Source organism: Rhinopithecus roxellana, chromosome 5 (assembly GCF_007565055.1).
Source record: "Rhinopithecus roxellana isolate Shanxi Qingling chromosome 5, ASM756505v1, whole genome shotgun sequence".
Lineage (NCBI taxonomy): Eukaryota > Metazoa > Chordata > Mammalia > Primates > Cercopithecidae > Rhinopithecus > Rhinopithecus roxellana.
The window spans coordinates 96494648-96515724 of record NC_044553.1 but is presented as its reverse complement, the minus strand read 5'-3'; the positions used below and the strand labels follow the sequence as shown (position 1 = coordinate 96515724).

Here is a 21077-nt window from a genome sequence, read left to right as displayed (position 1 = left end):
TTATCTATGATTAGGATATCCTTCCTTATCCTAAAAACAGGTAAATATTTTTGCATATTTTTTCGTCATTTGGGTATTAAATATTTACATATATGCAACAGTTTATCTGGAATTTGCTCTTGCTTAAATACAAAATAACACATTTTTATAATGATTTTTCAATGTTTTCTATACTGCATATTTGGAGACTAAATGATACACTCCTAAATAACATATGGCTAAAGGAATATCAAGAGAAATTTTAAAAAACAATTTTAACTAAATGAAAATGAATTTAAAATATCAAAATTTGTAGGATGTCGCAAAAGCACTGCTTAAAGAGAAGTGTATAATAACATTAAAAACATATATTAGAAAAGAATAGAGATTTCAAATCAATCATCTAAGTTTCCACCTTAGGAAAATAAGGAAACAAAAGCAATACAAGGCCAAATAAAACAAAAAAAAAAATGAGTCTGAGTGGAGTGAGTCAGCCAGCCAGCCATGAGGTTGTATGGTTGCATCTGTGAAACCAGTAGTGCTTGCAGCACAGGTGACCAACTGATGGGAGAGCAGATTGCAGAATTCAAAGGAATTTTTTCTCTATCTGACAGGGATGATGATGGAACTGTAACAATAAAGCAATTGAGAACTGTAATGAAGTATCTTGGGTAGAATCCAACAGAAGCAGAGGATATGATTAATGAAGTAGATGCTGATGGTAAGGGCACAATTGACCCTCTTGAATTTCTGACAATGATGGCAAGACAAATGAAAGACCCAGACAGTGAAAAAGAAATTAGGGAAACATTCCATGTGTTTGATAAGGTTGGCAATGGTTATATTAGTGCAACAGAGCTTCACCCTATAAACCTTAGAAAGAAGTTAACAGATACCAAGGCAATGAAATGATCAGGGAAGCAGATATTGATGGTGATCGTCAAGTAAAGTATGGAGAGCTTGTACAAATGATGACAGCAAAGTGGACGTTGTACAGAATGTGTTACATTTCTTGTACAAAATTGTTTATTTGCCTTTTCTTTGTAACTTATCTGTAAAAACTTTTCACTACTGTCAAAAAATAACACAACATGGATGTATAGTAGTTAGGACTTCATTCCTCCATGTTTTCTTCCTTTCTCTTAATGTCATTGTCCTGAAACCTGATTTTAGAATATTGATCAAGTAATATGTTGTATGGGGCTTACACTTGAATATATATCTAAGCCATTCTGCACATCTAAAATTAGATGGAGTTGGTCAAATGAAGGAATATCTAGGTTATGCCTTCTTATAAAGTAGGTTTCTTTAGGATCTGTGAGCATGTTGTTGAAGTGTGAAGGTGTAACTGTGTAGACTATAAACAGTCAACAATATGCATTAAAAAGTTGCACTATTGCAAAAAAGGTGTGTTATTCAGGTTTTTATATACTATGTTTTCATACTGCTTGTCTTGTACTGGAAACATTTTCTCCTCCTGTTACTTGCTTTTTACACTGTTGTTAGCCACTTAAAGATAATCTGCTGATGGCATAATTTGCCTAAAATCCATTCCAAGTTGTATATTTGTTTTCCAATAAAATATTACAATAAAAAAGAAAAAAACATAAAATATACCAAAAAAAATAATAAAAACAATTGAGTAATGAAAGTTACATCTTACATTCTGAATATTATGTAAGGTGACTAACTTACATTTAATCATTTTCCTCAAGTAAGATAATTAATTGCAAACAATATCAGCAATCGAATATGTTCTGTTAACTAGCATCTACTATAGCAGGGGTCTAAAACCCCTGGGCTACAGTCTGTGGCCTGTTAGGAACAGGGCCACATAGCAGAAGGTAAGCAGTGAGTGAGTGTGAGCATTGCCACCTGAGCTCCACCTCTGCTCAAATCAGAGGCAATGTTAGATTGTCACAGAGTGCAAACCCCATTGTGAACTGTGCATGCCAGGGATCTAGGTTGTGTACTCCTTATGAGAATCTAACTAATGCCTAGTGATCTGAGGTAGAACAGTTTCATCCCAAAACCATCCTCACCACACCCCTGTTCGTGGAAAAATTATAATCCATGAAACTGGTGCCTGGTGCCAAAAAGCTTGGAGGCCTCTGATATAAGTTATTCATTACGCCAAAAGAACATAGATTTTTGGAAAAAAGTAAATGAATAAATACCAAACTATAAAGTCATTTACACAAAGTGATGGGTTTAATGATCATTCTGTAGTCTATACAAAAATTTCACTTTCTTCTTTTCCATGATTTTATCATTTTATTTGGCAAATACCTGATTTGTGTGAGACCAATATCGTTCCCTACAAAGGAATACGCTAGTTGTTGTAAGTCAACTTATTTATTTTACCACAGTCATGTTCAATGGTGGAAACTTGGTCTAATCAAATTGAAGCTGAAAACTTATTATATGTATTCTTTTTTATATAGTTTGGAGAGAAAACCCCTCTTTGGTCTGGGAAGGTGAGTTTGAGGTATACAGAGGAATGTGCAACTGATGTATTTATTTGCCATCATGGGAAAGTCATTACAAGGTTAAAGCTGATATTACAGAGAAATGAAGCCAGAACCATCACTGAATCACATCTGATATTGTTTTATTATTTTAATCAGTTTTAAAAAGGTTTATTACTTCAAGAAAGGTATCTGCCTCTTAGGTGGCCATATTAGCATAGATACTCAGAAATTTAAGAAATTTTAGAAATTTCTAATGATGTATATTTTCCAAAAAATAAATTTTCAGTCAAATGGATTTTTATGAGAATATTTTGTAGCCAAATAAGTTTCTATTTCATTATAACTGTTAACATTATTCTCCAATATTCTGAATTTGCCTGTAATGAAGGAAAGAGTGAATAACTCAGTGAGTATGCAATGTTTATTTTTTCACTATTTTTTTCATTAATAGACTTTATATTTTGTGCAGTTTTAGGTTTACAGAAAAATTAAGTGGAAAATGCTGAGTTGCCATATGCCATCTCATACTCTCCAAAGTTTCCTCTATGATTATCATCTTAAGTTAGTGTTGTGATTTTTGATTTATCTTTTGATTGTTCAATGTTGATTGGTTACCATTGATGAGCCAATATAGATACCTTATTATTAACTAAAACCCATTATTAACTAAACCCATTTACTTGAAGGTTCACTCAGTGTTGTACATTCTCTGGGTTTTGACAAATGTATAATGATATGTATCTACTAATATAGTGTCATATAGAATAGTTACACTACCCTAAAAATCTCCTGTGCTCAACCTTCCCTCTCTCCTCAAACCCATGATGTCCACCAATGTTTTTGCTACTGTCGCCAGAGTTTTACCTTTCCAAAATTCCCTATAGTTGGAGTCATAATAGCCTTCTTAAATTGCTAAAAGACTTCTCTTGCTTAGCAATATGCATTTAAAGTTCTTCCATGTCTTTTTGTGATTTGATAGTTCATTTCTTTTCATTGCTAAATAAATATGCCATTGTATCAATGCTCCACATTCACCTATTAAAGGACATCTTGGTTGATTCTGAATTTTGGCAATTATAATCCACCATTATTTTAATATTCATCTTTAATGAAAAATAAAACTTTACACTTCAACCCATTTTATTGGGAGCAATTTAAACTATTAAATAATAGCATATTGCTACATCAAATAATGATATTTGAATAAGAAATAGTGTATAATACAACTGCAAACATTATTACATTGCAAATAATTACCTTTAATATGTTCAATTAATTTTAAAGGGAAGTACTATGATAATGAATATTATGTAATTATAAAGAATATAATATAATTCTTATTATCTTTGCAGGATATCATTTTTTATATAACTATAAATTTCTAACTAATTAAATCAGCCTTAGAATTGCATCTTATATAATAGCAGTCCCCCACAATTTTGGCATCAGAGACCGGTTTCATAGAAGACAATTTTTCCATGGACCGGTGTTGGGAGGGTGATTTGGGGATTATTCAGTCACATTACATTTATTGTGGACTTTATTTCTATTATTACTTCAATGTACTGTGTAATGAAGTAATTATACAACTCACCACTATGTAGAATTAGTGGGAGCCCTAAGCTTGTTTTCCTACAACTAGATGGTCCCATCCCATCTGGAGGTGTCTGGGAGACAGTGACACATTATCAGGCTGTGGATTCTCAAAAGAAGCACGCAACCTAGATCCCTTGTATGTGCAGTTCACCATAGGGTTCACACTCCTATGAGAATCTAATTTCGAGGCTGCTCTGACAGGAAGCAGAGCTCAGGCAGTAATGGGAGTAACCAGGAGCAGCCATAAATACGGATGAAGCTTACCACTCAACACCTGCTGTGCGGCCCAGTTCCTCACCGGCCATGGACTCGTTTCAGTCCACGGCCTGTGGGTTGGACTGCTGTTATATAAGGATAAGGAAAGCTTGGTTTTATCCCATTTGGAAAATTAGCATGAATATCTGCTGTAAAAAGTAAGATCTAATATTCATTTAACTGTAAATATCCTATTTTAAATACTAATCTGCACATATATTTTTTACATAGGAAAATAAATAGAATGTTAAAAGTGAAATTAAACAAGTAAATATAACAGATTTTATACTTTGAATTTGAGAAAAGAAAAGCTAATATTATTAATGTGACTTCACATTTGACATAATGTTTGATAATTTACTTTTTATAATTCATAGCTATTCTTTATCACTTTCTATCAAAACACAAAATTTCAGGCTGAGATGGGAGGATCAATTGAGTCTGTGAGGTAGAGGCTGCAGGGAGCCGTGATCATGCCACTGCTCTCCAGCTTGGGTTACAAAGCAAGAGCCTATTTCAAAACACACACATATATTGGCTGGGCGCGGTGGCTCATGCCTGCAATCCTAGCACTTTGGGAGGCTGAGGTGGGTACATCACCTGAGGTTGGGAGTTCAAGACCAGCCTGACCAACATGGAGAAACCCTGTCTCTACTAAAATACAAAATTAGCTGGCCATGGTGGCACATGCCTGTAATCCCAGCTACTTGAGAGGCTGAGGAAGGAGAATCACTTGAGCCCAGGAGGCAGAGGTTGCAGTGAGCCAAGATCGCACCATTGCACTCCAGCCTGGTCAACAATACCGAAACTCTGTCTCAAAACACACACACACACGCACGCATGCACACACACAATCAATGTAATACTTAGAAAATTTCATAGATAACTGCTGAAGATGGAGATCAAAACATATGGAGACTTACTTGCAGTTGAAATTTAGCTCACAGACCTTGCCACTGTCTAAGAGCTTACCATGTCCTTTGCCAGTTGTCAAATGGTCAAAGTAGCTATGTTTAATTTAATTTGGTCTAAAAATATCTATGTTGGCATTGCATTCTGTAAGCTTTTGAGTGTCTTGATAAAAAAAATTCTCTATGGATTTCTATGTTTCTACACATCTTACAAGCAGAAGCTATGGATGACTTTGTTCTAGACCCTTTACAAGGATGTTTATATATTGGACAGTCTCAAAAATAGATGACTTTTTCACTCCAGACAAAAGACAAATTTGCTTACTGTTTAGTAGAAGAAAAACATATGTCCCTTTCCTCCAGTGCAAAGGTCAGGGATATTTATTTCCTTTTAATCCCAAAACTCACATCCCCTAAACTCAGAGTTCCTCTTCTGCAATGAAACTCACCACATGTACAGGCATCACCCAACCCTCTTGGCAGCACTCTGTGGGAATTGGACTCACAAAATAGGAGTAAAAACAATGATGTTCTGGCTAACACAGTTTCTGGGAATGGTAAAATGATGATAGTTTCTGGCCTAAGAGTCTCATGTCTTCTGTCAACACACATACACCTGTGACAAGCTAACTGTGTTAGCTTGCAAGTAGAGTAAAATCTCAAACCCTTCACAGTTCTTGGATATTTGGTCAATGGGGAAGACATGTTGACAGAAATATGGATTGTTGGTTGGATAAAAGGTATGAATACCTCATGCGCCACTTTGGGAGATACAAAAAGAATTGCTGGGGTCTTGTAGAAAATGCTCTTGCCTATGTGGTAATGTGTTAGTAGTAAGGAATCCCCACTCTCTCACCAGTTAATCAATTTTAGAGGATGAGGACAATAAAGCAGGATAGAAGGAAACTGCCTGCATTCCTCAGATTGCTACCATTATGGACTAGATCCATCATCAAGCAGGTCTCTGATTCACATCAATCGTCATAAACTAATCTACCATTGTATGCCAGATTTCTGTCTCCCATTAAAAGTGTATTAGGTTGTTTCCCAATGGAAGAGGACTCATGGCATTTAGTGTTGCCCATGTCTGCTTTGTATTTGAAGACTGATCACATCAGACTTTTGACCCCGGCTAAGAGCTTGTATCACGTCATACCACAGTTAACACTTTTTCAGGTCATACATTACTTTTGCAGTTCAATCGACTGACCCCAGTTGTAAGGTGTGGCCATTAAAATTAATCTGTATCATTTTTTTCTACTTTGTTAACAATTTGTTATCAATTTAATTGTTAACAATTCAAGTCCAATAATGGTATTCTGTTGTCACAAAATAATTCAACAATAAGCTGATAGTTAAAATATTCAGCCAATCTTTCCAATCATCTACAGGCATTTTCTATTGCTGCACACTGGAATATTCTTCTCTAAACTGTCTCAAAAAGATTTCTTATTCTAATTCCTTCACCTCCTTTTGCCCCGTACACTTCAGTAAGTCAGTCTAGTCATTGAATACAGTTGCTACCAAAAAAAAAAAAAAAATCATCTTTTCTTGGTTGCTCCCTGAATTATGAACAGGGTGAAAATGTGAGGCACTATATAGATGTAATTTGAAAGTGTATTATTTTAGGTTCCCTTTTGTACAAAGAGAATACCACTCTTAGAGTCTTTTTACATATGATTTTAAATTCTGTATTGGTAAATAAAACAAATTAAATAATAATGAGGAACTTTGATGCACAAATTACTAAATGAATAGATTTCTACAAATTAGGGAAAACATAAATTTATATTTAAAGTTTTTGGTATTGCTGCTGCTGTGATATATTGAATTTTCCCTTTGATTGAAAATGATATTCTGAAAAATCTAAAACACATTAAGTATGCGTTAAGGATATTTCTGAGTCTATGAAACAGAGGAGCCAAAAAGCACTAAGTACTTGACTTTCTGGCACAAAAAACCTAAAGTCAACCCAATGTACGTATTTGACTTCTACAAAAATAGATCTCCAACTTTTGACCTCAAAATTGAATACAGTTGAAGGAGATTGAGATTGTCATTCATTAACTTTAACATTACTGTCTTCCCTCTAAACCTCAAAAAACTCCTAAATTTCAGACTGTTTTTAAAACTTTGGAGGCTGGGCATGGTAGCTCATGCCTGTAATCGCAGCACTTTTGGAGGGGGAGGAGGATGGATCACCTGAGGTCAGCAGTTCAAGACTAGCCTGGTCACCATGGTGAAACTTCATCTCTACTAAAAATACAAAAATTAGCCGGCTGTGGTGGTGGGTGTCTGTAATCCCAGCTACTTGGGAGACCGAGCAGGAGAATCACTTGAACTCAAGAGGGGAGGCTGAGATTACAGTGAAGCGAGATCTTACCATTGTGCTCCAGCTTGGGTGACACAGCAAAACTCCATAGCAAAAAAAAAAAAAAAAAAAAAAATTGGTTTAGGTTTTCTTTTTTCTGTCCTCATTTCCAGTTTTTGTTTCCAAAAATAACTTTCTTTTAGGTGGGTTCTTTCATTTAACTGATTTTCTGTTGGCTTGTTGTCTTAGTTTGGCAGCCAAAAAAATTCTGTACCAAATTGCATGATTCCTCAACTAGATATGAGCTTATAACACTGTTTTATTCTCATTATTTCTTGGCTCTTATATCTTGGTCTGCATCTGTTTAGACACCTGACATTTTCCCCTATCCTTATGGAGATAGATTTAAAAAGGCTCAAAGATTTATTTATTTATTAATATATTAATGGAAAAAATCTCATAGATGTTTGACCCTCCTTCTTTAATTTTTCCTCTGTACCTAATATCACCAAGAGGTGAAAGAAATAAATAAGCTTCATTGTACTAGGAAATGATTGAACTTATAACCGTGAAGGAAGAGGAAAGAAGATTTCAAGGGCATTAGTTTTATTAATAAGGCCAAACCTGCCAAAATACTTTTTTTATGGCTTGGTATTTGCACGTCCCCTAAATATAACAAAATTATATTTAGATCATAGAGAGTGAAAAGGCATATTTAGAGTCACTTGCTATATTTCTACTGCCTACAAAAACCCCCGACATTTTTATTTCAGAAAAATATTGACTTTTATTATTTTTATAATGCTTTATTTTAACAATATATGTATGCTTTACATAATTTTAAGTCAAAGAATTAGAAGTTAAAAATTAAGATTTTGTGATGTGTTCTGTGCAAGGATGAATTTGATAAAGTTTCAGAATTAATCTTCAATATCTCTTTAACCTTCGGATCCCACTCTATTTAAGTACATAAATCTCTGATGAGAAATAACCTGATATTAAAAAAACCCTCACATGAATTACTATGGAACAGTTTCCATATTTTCTTCTCCTTTTCTCTGTTGTGATTTACCTTGATTTTAACCATGAGACCCATTATTTTTCATAACAGCTATTTAAATAAGAAGTTAATTCATGGAAACGTGTTAATAATTTTCTTTCACTGATAATATAATTACTTTGATTGATGTCCTTCTAGAGCTATATTAGCTTATATCCGAGAAATAATATTTAACAGGGAATTTCTGGTTTCTTGTATATTACATTGAATCATGTAATATTTTTGTTCTTAAAAAAATAAGTCACAGAATGTAATATTTTTGTTCTTCAAAAAATAAGTCACATAATGATCAGTTGTATACCTGCAACTGGTTCTTCTCAAACCACAAAGTAAATTTCCTCCTGCCATCCAATCATCATTAGTTGAATGGAAGTTGTTTTGTTTTTACTGTTCTTGATTTGTCTCTCAAGATCTTCTCATAAATTAAGAACTTTTCATAAATTTTTAATGCCAGAAGTAAATAAACACTAATGGCTATTAAACATATGACATAGTATTATACTTTTCTATGAAACAGGTGAAATAAAACAAAAGAGTAGTAAGAGTAGTAAATGTATGACATTTAAAATATTTTAAAGGAATATAATATTTTTATTGTCACCAAATAGAAATGAGATTACTGAATGTCTGTTCAGGATACATATTCTTCTTCAGTCAATTTTCTTTCCTAATTTGTATGGATGACAATGCAATTGGTTAAGAGACCTATTCCTAATCACCCTTTGTAACTAGTTTGGTCATGCGATAGAGTTTTATCAAATAATATATGAAGGCAATGGTGATATGAGATTTTGAGTAAGGTTGGTAAGTGGCAAAGGTCCCTAGAAAGTGCTTCTTTTTTGTCGTTACGCCTTCCTTGTTTCTTCTTGCAAACTGTGATACAAGAACAACCTTTTTGTACTTGAGGATTGGAGTCAGTAAATAAAGGCAGTAAAGTAGAAAGCTCCTGGGTTTCTGATAACTACTGAGGGCCCACAAAAGCCTTGGACTACCTACTTCTGGACTTCTTCTATATAAAAAATAAACATTATTTGGTACTCATTCTGGGGAGACAGGTAAAAACTCTTATTGATGGGAGTTTATATTTCTAAATTTATGGACAATTAATCAAATGTATTAAAATACTTAAAATTATGTATCTCTATCACCGTCTTTATACAAAAACAAAAACAAAAACAGAGTAATTCTTGATATCTCTTTTCCCCCTCGCATCTAAATGATGAAAGAATTATTTTGGCTTTTCCGTGTAATACCTTTAGATACCAGTCCTTCCTTATTATACCTTCTGCCACCAACCTAGTCTAAGCCCAAAGTTACCATCATTTATTTCCTGGGTCAATGCAATAAAATCTTAAGACGTGTTTCTTCTTTCAGTACTACACACTCTTTGTCTATTGAGCAATCGGAGTGTAAGGCTGGAGACAATGGAGCTGTTATCTAAAATAATTCCTCATTCCCCTCCCACCAAATATATACCTACTCTTATTTTTACTTGCTTGCCTTTTCTTCACTTTAATTTTTTTTAACCTGTCTCCTTGTTAATTACAAGCATGCTATTACAGGGCTCATGTAGGGCTTTTTGACCTTTCTCCATCATTAATTATAAGCATGCTATTATAGGGCTTATGTAGCGGCTTATTTCTACCTGTTTATTTGTAGGGTCTCAAATTTTATTATAGCTTGACACAAATACTTATTACATATTTTTCAAATGGATGACTGAATGACAAAAGCTAGAATAAACCCATATATTTAACATGAGCCATGTTTAAATTATAGCAAATAGATTCAATGAACACTTTGTTGTTGTGATAATAATTGTGTAGAATATTTTTGTTTTATTTAATAAACTGTACTTTTTAGAAGAGTTTTTATATCTAGAAGAATTGTAAAGATAGTATGTCTTACATTTATATAGTATGTTTGTTACCAATGATCAAGTATTAATACATTATTATTAACAAAAGTCCATATTTTATTCAGTTTTCTCACATTTTACCCAATGTCTTTTTTTTCTTCTAGGATTTCAGCCAGAGTAGAACTTTATATTTATTCATCATTTTTACTAGGTTTCTCTTGACTATGACAGTTTCTCATACTTTTCTTGATTTTTGATGACCATCAGTTTTAAGTTGTAGTGGTCAAATACATCGAAAAATGCCTTTCTATTGGGATTTGTCTGATTTTTTTCTCATGATGAGTCTGAGGTTATAATTTTGGGGAGGAAGAACACAGAGAAAAAGTGCCATTTTGATAATCTGGTATCAAAGGTACCTACCATCATATATTAGTCACGGTTCTCTAAAGGGACCGAATAGCATAGACATAATTATGAAGAGAAGTTCATTAAGGAGTATTGACTCACAGGATCACAAAATGAGGTCTCACAATAGGCTGTCTGCAAGCTGAGGAGCAAGGAAGTCAGGCAGAATCCCAAAACCGCAAAAGTAGGGAAGCCAACAGTGCACCCTTCAGTCTGTGGCCAAAGACCCAAGAGCCCTTGGCAAACCACTGGTGTTAAGTCCAAGATTCCAAAAGCTAAAAAACTTCTTAAAAAGAAGTACAAAGCTATATGTACTTCTTTTATAGTTTGGATTATAATCCAATGCAATTTTATTCATGTTGCTGTTTGGACGAACGGAGGCAAGATGGTGCACTTCCTGGTTCTTCTTCACCAACTTTTCCCGCCGGTGCAAAAATGCAGCCAGCACCCAGGGACGGTGCAGACCAACTGGGCATGCGCCAGGTGACGTCAATCCGAAGAGACCAAGATTTACCTGGTCGCACCTGCCAAACGCCCCGTGACACGCCCGTGCCCCGCCTATTGCCCTCCCACTCCTAGAAAAGCCGCTCCGGAGGGACGCCACTGGCGGCCTTCCTCAGTCCTCCACTCTTTTCCGGATGTCGGGACTGCAGGAACTCCGTCGGAGAGCCCCACCCGGGGACTCTGTCGGCCTTCTTTGCCGGAGGCGGACAGACCTCTTCCCCACACCTTAGGTGACCAAAATAAACTTGCAGTTTTGCTCCTACACTTGCCTACTGGCTGGTTCTTTTGTGCCCGCTCTGGTGGTCTTAAATGATGAATTGATGGGTGCTGACGAGTTGATGGGTGCAGCACACCAACATGGCATAAGTATACATATGTAACAAACCTGCACGTTATGCACATGTACCCTAGAACTTAAAGTATAATAAAAAATAAATAAATAAATAAATAAAAATATATATAAATATAAAAAAAAAAAAGAAAAGAAAAACAAATCAGTTGCTACTCAAATTATTTCAGCTTTGGCCATGGAGAGGCTTTCCAATTGTTTCTTATGTCCTTTGGCAGACTACCTATTGCATTTTTTTAAAGTGTGCTACTTTATTTTCTGACACGAAAAGGTTCTCAGACTCATGTTGTATATTTTCTGCCTTCATCCCAGACTCAATCATTTCTCCAAATAGCATTTTTTTTACTGTAGAATTAAGAAAGAAACAATAAGCTATATCTCATTTTTGGTTGCAGTTGATATGCAGACACAGATACACATTGAAGTGCTAGTAGTAGTGTTAGAATTATTTGTTGGGGTCCATCCCACAGACCCCAGCTGAACGATGGATGAATAAGGTACTCAGACAGCAATATTTCAGTGAAGGAGTTGGCCAGGGGTCCGGCAGCTGACAGAAAGACTTGTAGCATCAGCATGCCCCTATTAGCTGGCCCTGCTTCCGTTTATTCTGCACAAATTAATGACAAAGGCTTTGAGTCAACACAACTGTTGGTAATTAACCTGATTGACCACCCCAAGCAGAAAGTATGCACCCTAAAGGTTAGTCTTAAGACCACATGAGTTTACAAGCTATTTAGATAAACTCCCCCACATTCCTTTGTATCTACCCTAATCTATTTAACTAAAGGTAAGGGTATAAAGCTGCCTTCAGCCAAGTGTTGTACTAAAGTTACGCAAACTCTCTGGCTTTCCAAGAGGGTTTGTGGCTATTTCCAATAACCAAAATTTTTCCCACCAGCCTGTCTGAACCCCAACAATTATTATTACATATTTTTGGCATAAATATTTTTTCTAAATATTCTATATGTGTTTATATAGTTCTTACCATAAAAAAAAACCACTGAATGATATTGCATAAAATGATTAAGACCATTTTTTTGTTGTTTGGACTATGTGAAAACTAAAATTAAATTTGGGCTCTAAAAGAAATTTGATCATCAATACTTCCAAGAAATGTAGTCAGATTGCATATAAATTTTAATTATATAGTAATAACATTTTTAATTGCCTAAATATTACTAGGCATTTATAAAGTAAAGCAGAAGTTTTTTTAAAAAAGGTTTCTGTGACATTCAAGTAACAGAATACTCACAAGAAATTAAAGTTTAAAATACATTTTGAATCCCTTATTGAATTTACTAAATAGCAATATGGAGTCTTGCTAAATTGTCTACTACTAGGAACTGAGCATAAACTACATAAATTGGAGTGATATAATATGCTGCCATGGCAATTGAAAAGCTTATATTTTGCAGCTGAATTTTTAAATTGAAATTATGAGACTCATCAATCATTTTTATTTTTACACAGTAGTTGGTAGAATTCTAAGATTTCATATTTGCTTATTGCATAATACCTCCATTTATGTACATATTAAAAGGTGTTTTTTAAATTTTGATTAAGTAAATGCCCCCATAAACCATAGAATAGTTTATTAAATATTAAGAATTATCATTGGTTAAATTTAGAACCATGTTACATGCATGTATTACAATTTATGTTTTCAAGCATACAGCTATCTATAGAAATAAAGAGAAATGACTACTTCTCAGTTATTTGAGATTTGTTATCACATTTAATATTATTAGTAAGCTCATGCATTATCAGTATCTTTATTTCACAGACGTAAGCGGGTATGACATTTGCCAAATTCAGACAATTATTAAATTTAGGAATTCTGCTTTAAATTTAGGTATGTTTGATTCCAGCTCAAATTATTAACATGGTACCATCAATTACAATAGGCATCCTGAAGGTTCTATTGTATAGTCATATAAAATAAAAAATTTGAAAAGTTACACAAGATAATATTATGATTTGTTCTGATAAATTTGTTACAAATAAGTAATATGCCAGCTTAATATTAAAAATGTTGAATATAATTTTAAAGTAAAGCATTAATGCATTTTGCAAATGTAGATTCATATAGTAGATTCACTTATGCAAGACCATGCCTGCCTCCTTCACAAAATCTATGTGTGTTCCCAGCTTTACCACTCACCATTTATCATAGGCAATATAACATGTACATATACATTGCGTTATTAATAATATATATTATGTTTATATATACTGTTAAATTATATAAGTACATTTATTTTGGGGATGTTTAGAAAATTAGGGGCATTAAATATATGGCCACATAAGATACACGTAAATTAACATTTAAAATGCTTGCCACAAAGTAAGCCGTGATAGACATAAATATTATTTACAACAACACATGCTATCAAATGTTTTGTAATGTGTATATAAACAGTTAATACTTGAGTTTGTGGATTTCCTATAAGAAATGTTTGATATATTACTTCACTAATGTGATTTGACATAAGAATTCTCTTTAATTATTTACACAGACTCGTTGGGAAAAATGGAGTAATTAATATAATGAATCATACCATCTTACAAGCAACAATTTAGTTGTAATTATAGTAGTAGATGCAACCTAATGAATAAGAAAAATGAATTTTATAATGCAAATTTTTCTTTATACAATACAATAAATGTCCTATACTCAGTTACCCAACGATTTTATATTATCTAGTAAGAACTTCTTATATATTATTTTACATTAGTTAATCATAGAATCATGTACCATATTTGCAAGGTCTAACTCCAAGAAAACAGATGAAATATTTTGGTTCTGACTCTGCTAACAGTAGGATCTATCTATCATCCCATTTTCTATGACAGAGCAGGGAGGGCTACTCCGTAAAATAATGGGCAGAGTTTTGGTAAAGGATTATGATGTACAGATAAAAATAATAAAAACAAAACAAAACAAAAAAAAAACACCAGAAGATGTTTAGGCCACATTTTTGTTTATCAGAAATAGATGACAGAAAACAGGTTAAGACTAACGAATCCGTTGCATATTTGTCCCTGTGTATTGTTGTTGCATATACCATCACTCTTCACATATAATTCCAAGGTCTCAGCAATCAAGATAAATGAAGGCTTCTATTTCTACCAAGTGAATCATTATTAAAACTTTACCAAAAATATTTTCTTTTCATATTGAGAAAGAGAAAGTACATTTTACCTATCTATTTTCCTGGTTAAGTTCTTTATGATTATGTTGAAAATGATTGGAGATGGGTTGCTGAGGATAAACGAAACACGAACACAGTGGACTCTTCTTCCTTTTTAGCAGCTAGACATATTTCATAATCTATTCTATAGGAAAGATGCACAGTATTACAGATACTATGATTTGATTATTTTACTTAACTTTCTATTGTTAGAAGATTGCAATTAAAATCAGAATGTTTTCTATCATTATATAGATGCTATGTTTTCAAGACTGGTTTAAATAGAAGGGATAATAGAATTACAGAAATGGCCAAAAACTTTCTTTCAATTTGTGCTACTTTATTTCCTTTGTAGATGTTATGGCATTAAGTTCAATGTTTGCTTATTATCCTTTACCTCTAGTTTCTCAACACTTGCTTATAACTTAATGTTTTACTATTTATGTACTCTCAGACATGCTTTGAGGCCCTTATCCACTTCCACACTAATAACAGCATAATCTATCACCCATCTCATTTGCTTCCATGTAATTTTCTTTTTCATTTTCCCCTTAATTATTTGCACTGAAAATTTAAAGCCCCATGTCCTTGGATTCTAATGCAGTCCCAACTTAAATATTGAAAATTACACATATACACATGCACACACATGTATGTCTGTGTGTCAAGGTTGTTTTTATTTAAAAAAAAATAGTTGAAACCAGATAATTTAAATTTTGCCATTAAATAGCAATTAATGACTTCAACAAATTAAATGTAACTTGTTATATACTATTTGTATACTGAGAGTACTATGTTAGATAATTAGAGGGAGACTCTAAAGTACAGGGGAAAATTAAAAGTCACATAGATTTTGGAAGAAGATAAACCTGGCTTTGAATATCAGATTTGAAAATATACCTATAATTTGGACACTTTAAAGCACCTTCCCTATTACTACTATGCTACAAAACCCAATCATCTTAATCCTGATTATTACCACTGCTGCTTATAGCAGCTCTCCCTACTTCAACTCCTGTCCACTTAGGTCAGTGCTATAATTTGAATGTGCAAGCCAAACTGCAAAATGTTTCATTTGGAAGTATTACTCTTCCAAAATGTAAGCTTTGAAACTTAATGGCTAATGTGATGGTATTAAGAGGCAGGAGCTTTTAAGAGATGATTAAGTTATAAGGGTTCCTCCCCTCATGAATGGAGTTAAGGGCCTTATAAAAGATGCTTTATGCATCATTGGGTTCACTTGCCCTTCTGCCTTCCACCACGTGTGGACACAGTGTTCCTCCTTTCAGGAAAATGTAGCATCAAAGTGCCATCTCAGAAGCACAGAATAGCCCTCAGCAGACAACTGAACATTCAGGCACCTTCATCTTGGACTTTCCAACCTCTAGAACTGTGAGAAAATAAATTTATCTTATTTGTAAATTACTCAGTCCTTTGTATTTTCTTCAAGCAGTACAAACTAAGACAGTTTTCATCATTGCATCCAGAATGATCCTTTACAGATATTTTTCCTCCTCTGCCAAAAACACTTCAATGGGGATTTTCCTCTCAGTAAATGTCAGAATCCTTAGTATGGTTAATAAAGGTATTAAAAGTTGTGCTTCCTTCACCCTATCCTTAATTTTTCTTTTATCTCATCCCTTACTACTTTCTTCCTCAGTCTCCATTAGGTTCCTTCACCTCCTCCAGTCTTTCCTCAAAAGACACCATTTAGCAGAGCATCCTCAAGCTACACTAACTTAATTTTAATCAAACACAAATACTTTCTATGCTATTTGTGCTTTATTTTCTCTCACAGCTTATCAGCATCTATAATATTATATATTTTACATATCAATATTTTTCTGTATATGGCCAGTAGATCATAAGTCATGTAAGTTTCTCTTATGTTTTGTTTTGTTTAATTTTTATTTGCTATATTGTGCATTCTGGGATGTTGGTTAACACTAGTGAGCATTAAAAAATAATAGTTTACTAAAAGAATCAATTAATTGCAATGCTGTTAATTCTAAGATATTCGACACAAAAATCTCAGTAAGCTGAGTATTAGTACCATTATTTTTTGAAAGACTACAATATTATAACAATAACAATTTTGCTGAGAATAAGTGTAATTTGCAAAGGTCTTATTGTAAATAATTGTTGTATTAGAAGCATTTATTACTATTAGTGGCTACTATGATGTTACTACTCCTAATTATTATTTTATTATTGCTGCTAACTTTTTAAACAATTTAGATAAATGTAGTTACCTTATTGCTTGAACCCATTTCAGAAAAGTAATACCTTGAAAGAAATACAAAAATCCGATTTTTAAAGTATCTCACCCTCTTGTAAAAATCTAGAAAACTGTACAGCTGAAGATAACATTTTTTCAAACACTGAACATCAGTCAGGAAAAGACTGTAATCTATCTCTGATAGAGGGAAAACAAATGAGGTGAGACCTAGGAAAGCCCTGCTTTATGCCCAGAAACTGTTTCCATACCACAAAGCAGGAAGGTGAGACCAGACAGAGCCTAACAGTCTTATTGAGTGGAAAAGACAAAGAACAGATTTATTGGAGGCAGACTCAACAAGAATTTTTAGAGCAAAGAGCTGAAAAAAAGAAATGTGCACACACAGAACTTCAGAAATCAGTAAAGAATCCTCTTGAGTCTCCGACTGAATGTCATTCTGTACATACATAGGGAGAAATCCTATGAAGCCAGGCAAAGAACAGACACCTCCAAAATAATAATTACTGGAAAACTACAGACCAAAAAATTTCCAAAACTCCTAGAGGCTTGTGAATCATTCAAGTTCAAACCAGCCAGAGGGAAAAAGTTCGTAAGCACTTAAGCCATTCATTATACACCAGAAATCTTCATCCCTTTGTAACAGAGTACAGCTAGCTCTGGACTCTGGATTTTACTCCAGAACAGCATTAAAATGTAACAGAGAAACAAGTTTCAAAGCTTCAAGCTGATATGTAAATAACTGACCTATCTGCCAGAGCAAAGTTAAATGCACTTTAAAAATTATTTTAATTCAGCTTTGGAAAATATAAAGTTAATAATATTCCCTAAACTAGTGGTCCCCAAACTTTTTGGCACCAGGGATGAGGGTGTGGTCAAGAATAGTTTGGGGATGAAACTGTTCCACCTTAGATTATCAGGCATTAGATTCTCATAAGAAGCATGCAAACTACTTTCCTCACATGCGCAGTTCACAATAGGATTTGAGCTCCTGCGAGAATATAATGCTGTCACCAATCTGACAGGAGGCAAAGCTCAGGCAGCAATGCTCTTGGTTCACCTCTTGTGTGGCCTGGTTCCTAACAAGCCAAGGACCAATAACAGTCTGTGGCCTTGGGATTGGTGACTCCTGCTCTAAACAATAGTATTTCCTAATCAAGCAAAAAGCAGGAAAATATTATTCATAAAATGGAGAAAAATAGCCAACAGAAACATTGGTTCAGAGCCCTAAAGCTTATGAATGTGTATAATAATTCAAAAATAAATGAAAATAAGAAATGCAAACTGTAGAAAAATCCAGAATATCTGAATTAAATATTTTACTGGATAGGATTATCAGCAGAGTGGGCACAGTAAAAGTATCAGTGAACTTGAAAATATATCAATAAAAATTATCCAAATTAATCACAAAGAAGAAACTACTAAAAATGTAATTAACTGCATTAGTGAGCTTTGGGAAAATATTAAGTGCTCTAATGCATGTATAATTGGAAGGATTGAAGAGGGACTAACATATTTGCAGAAGTTATGGCAAAAATGTTTTCAAATTAGATGAAAACTATAAATCTGTAATTCCTATTTGGTCTGTGAATCCCAAGGTGGGTAAACATACTTTTTCTAGTGCAATTCTGAAGTAAAATTTATATTCTAGAGTTACTTTTACTCTACTATTAAGGAGTGAACCTTTCTGGTGTGTAGTGAATGGCCTAAATGTTTATGAAGTTGTTCCACTCTGGCAGGTATAAGCTTGAATGACTGACAAGCCTCTAAGAGTTCTAGGAATTGTTTGGTTCATGATTTTCCAGTTATTATTATTTTTAGGTATTTTTTTCTTCGCCTGACTTCATGGAGTTTCACCCTGTGGAACATACACACACTATAATATATTTTCAGGAAATCAGTGATAAAGATAATATTTTTCATAACAGAAAAATTTTAAATACATATTATGTGCAGAAAATCAAAGATAAGGAATACTATCATCAGAAATAATGCTACTGTGTCCAGAAAATAATAGAATGTCATATTTAACACAGGGATTAAAGAAAAAGGCTATGATGTTAAGAAGCTTAGTGGCACATGGTAAACCCTAGAGCAACTACTAATAAATAAAATAAAAAATATAGCTAGTAAACTATATGCTTGGCAATTAAACAATTCTTAATAAGGATTTTTTCTTTTTTTTTTTTTTTGAGTGATTGATGAAAATATCCTGTATCTTGATTTTGGCTCTAGACGTGGGTATTTATATTTGTAAAAACGTATTGAACTGTACTTTTAAACTCTGCATAAATTGTATTGTGTGTAAATTATGCCTGAAATAATTGATAAACATTGTAAGAATTTTCTGAAGATCTCCTGTGGATTCTGACAAATTTACAGAGTAATGAAAAGTAAATCTTGCGAGAAAGTCGCTCTTCTAACTGTTCTGAAATCACGACTCTTTCTGACATGATTTTCCAAATCACTTTTCTCTAAAGTTCTTTCAGAAACTCATTATCTTTATTATTCGCCACCTCACTCTAACCTCAGCCTCAACTTTTTCATAAACTTAAATTTGTTATTGTCTGCAGTAAACTAGTACTTCTTAGATTTCTTCCAATATCAAGAGGCACAAAAAATAGGATTAAAGATAGAGAGAAAGGGAGAGAGGGTAACAAACAGAGGAAAGAAGCGAGAGACAGGAAGAGAAAAGAGCTTGCAGTTTAATACTTAACTTTCCAATAACTATCATTGTGTTTTTATTATTATTCTTTTTTAACATATAGCATATATTAATTATCAACTAAAACAAGTTATAAATGCATAAGAAACGTGGCTAGGCAATACATCATTGTCATAATTTTGAGGTATTATTTCTTTTTCCTTTTGTTCTGCAACTTGGGATTGTCTTGGGGGATTGGGAGATATTTCATTTATCTTCATCTTACTAAAACTTATTACCAATAAATAAAGAATAAATGTTTGTTGCCCTTGAAATTATTTCAAGAGTCTTCACCATCCTCTTCTCCTCCTGCTGCCTCTAACACACAGCTGGAAATAATTTCACTTAACGTATCACTTGTAAGTTTATTATAGCACTAATCAAGGCTGTCTGATTAAAGTGTCCATCTGGTAAATGATACGTTGGAATAGTTTAAATCAATGTATTATGGTTATGGGTTGGTTTGAAGCTAAGACTTAAATATACCAACACCAATCTTGTCATATATTCTGATTTTCATGGGCAAAGGGAACGAATCTTACCCTACTCTTCTCAGCGTCTTAAATATGTATAAATAAGACTGATGACTCTAATGGACCCTGAAGTCCTCAGTGGAAAGAGGACTGGATAGAGGGATAATAGATTTCATAAAAGAAAAGTAATCACTTATATTGAGAACTCTTGCATGGATCAGAAGACTTAGCAAAACTGTGAGAGAAAGATTCTACCTGATTATGGGCACCTACCTCCTGAGGGAGCTCTCTCTGTAGTGAAACCAAGAATACTTTACTAGTGACTGAATACACTCTGTTGAGCAAGTCTGCGTTCAATGTCCATAAGAAGAAATGATAGACTTACTGGCAGAGCAAACAATTTAAGCATTGACTACAAGTGCAAAATACATTATCATCAAGAAGGAATGCTTAATTGGAGTGTGGAGCAGTTCAGATGGTATTAAGTTGAGACTCAGGGAAGATATGTGAAATCTCAGCAACTACAGAGAGAAAGGCTGTTCCAAGGACTGGAGATTTACATCGAAGATGAATGAGATGGAAGCTCCCAGGAGAGCACCACAGTGGAACATGCAACACTACTTCAGGCAAGCTAAGCAGCAAGTTTCAGAAACAAAATTATCAGTTCAGGCAGGAGCTGACAAGGATGGTAAGAGTGCAAAGAAAGTGAAAACATGATAAGTTTATTAAATTATGAATAAAATTCAGCTCTTCACTTTGGGAAGTGTATTCCAA

At 33.8% G+C, this 21077-nt stretch overlaps 1 pseudogene; it reads left to right on the top strand.

Moving 5' to 3' along the window:
- The first annotated feature begins 483 nt into the window (after positions 1 to 483).
- On the top strand, positions 484 to 1037 carry LOC115897574 (annotated as a pseudogene).
- Positions 1038 to 21077: the final 20040 nt, after the last annotated feature.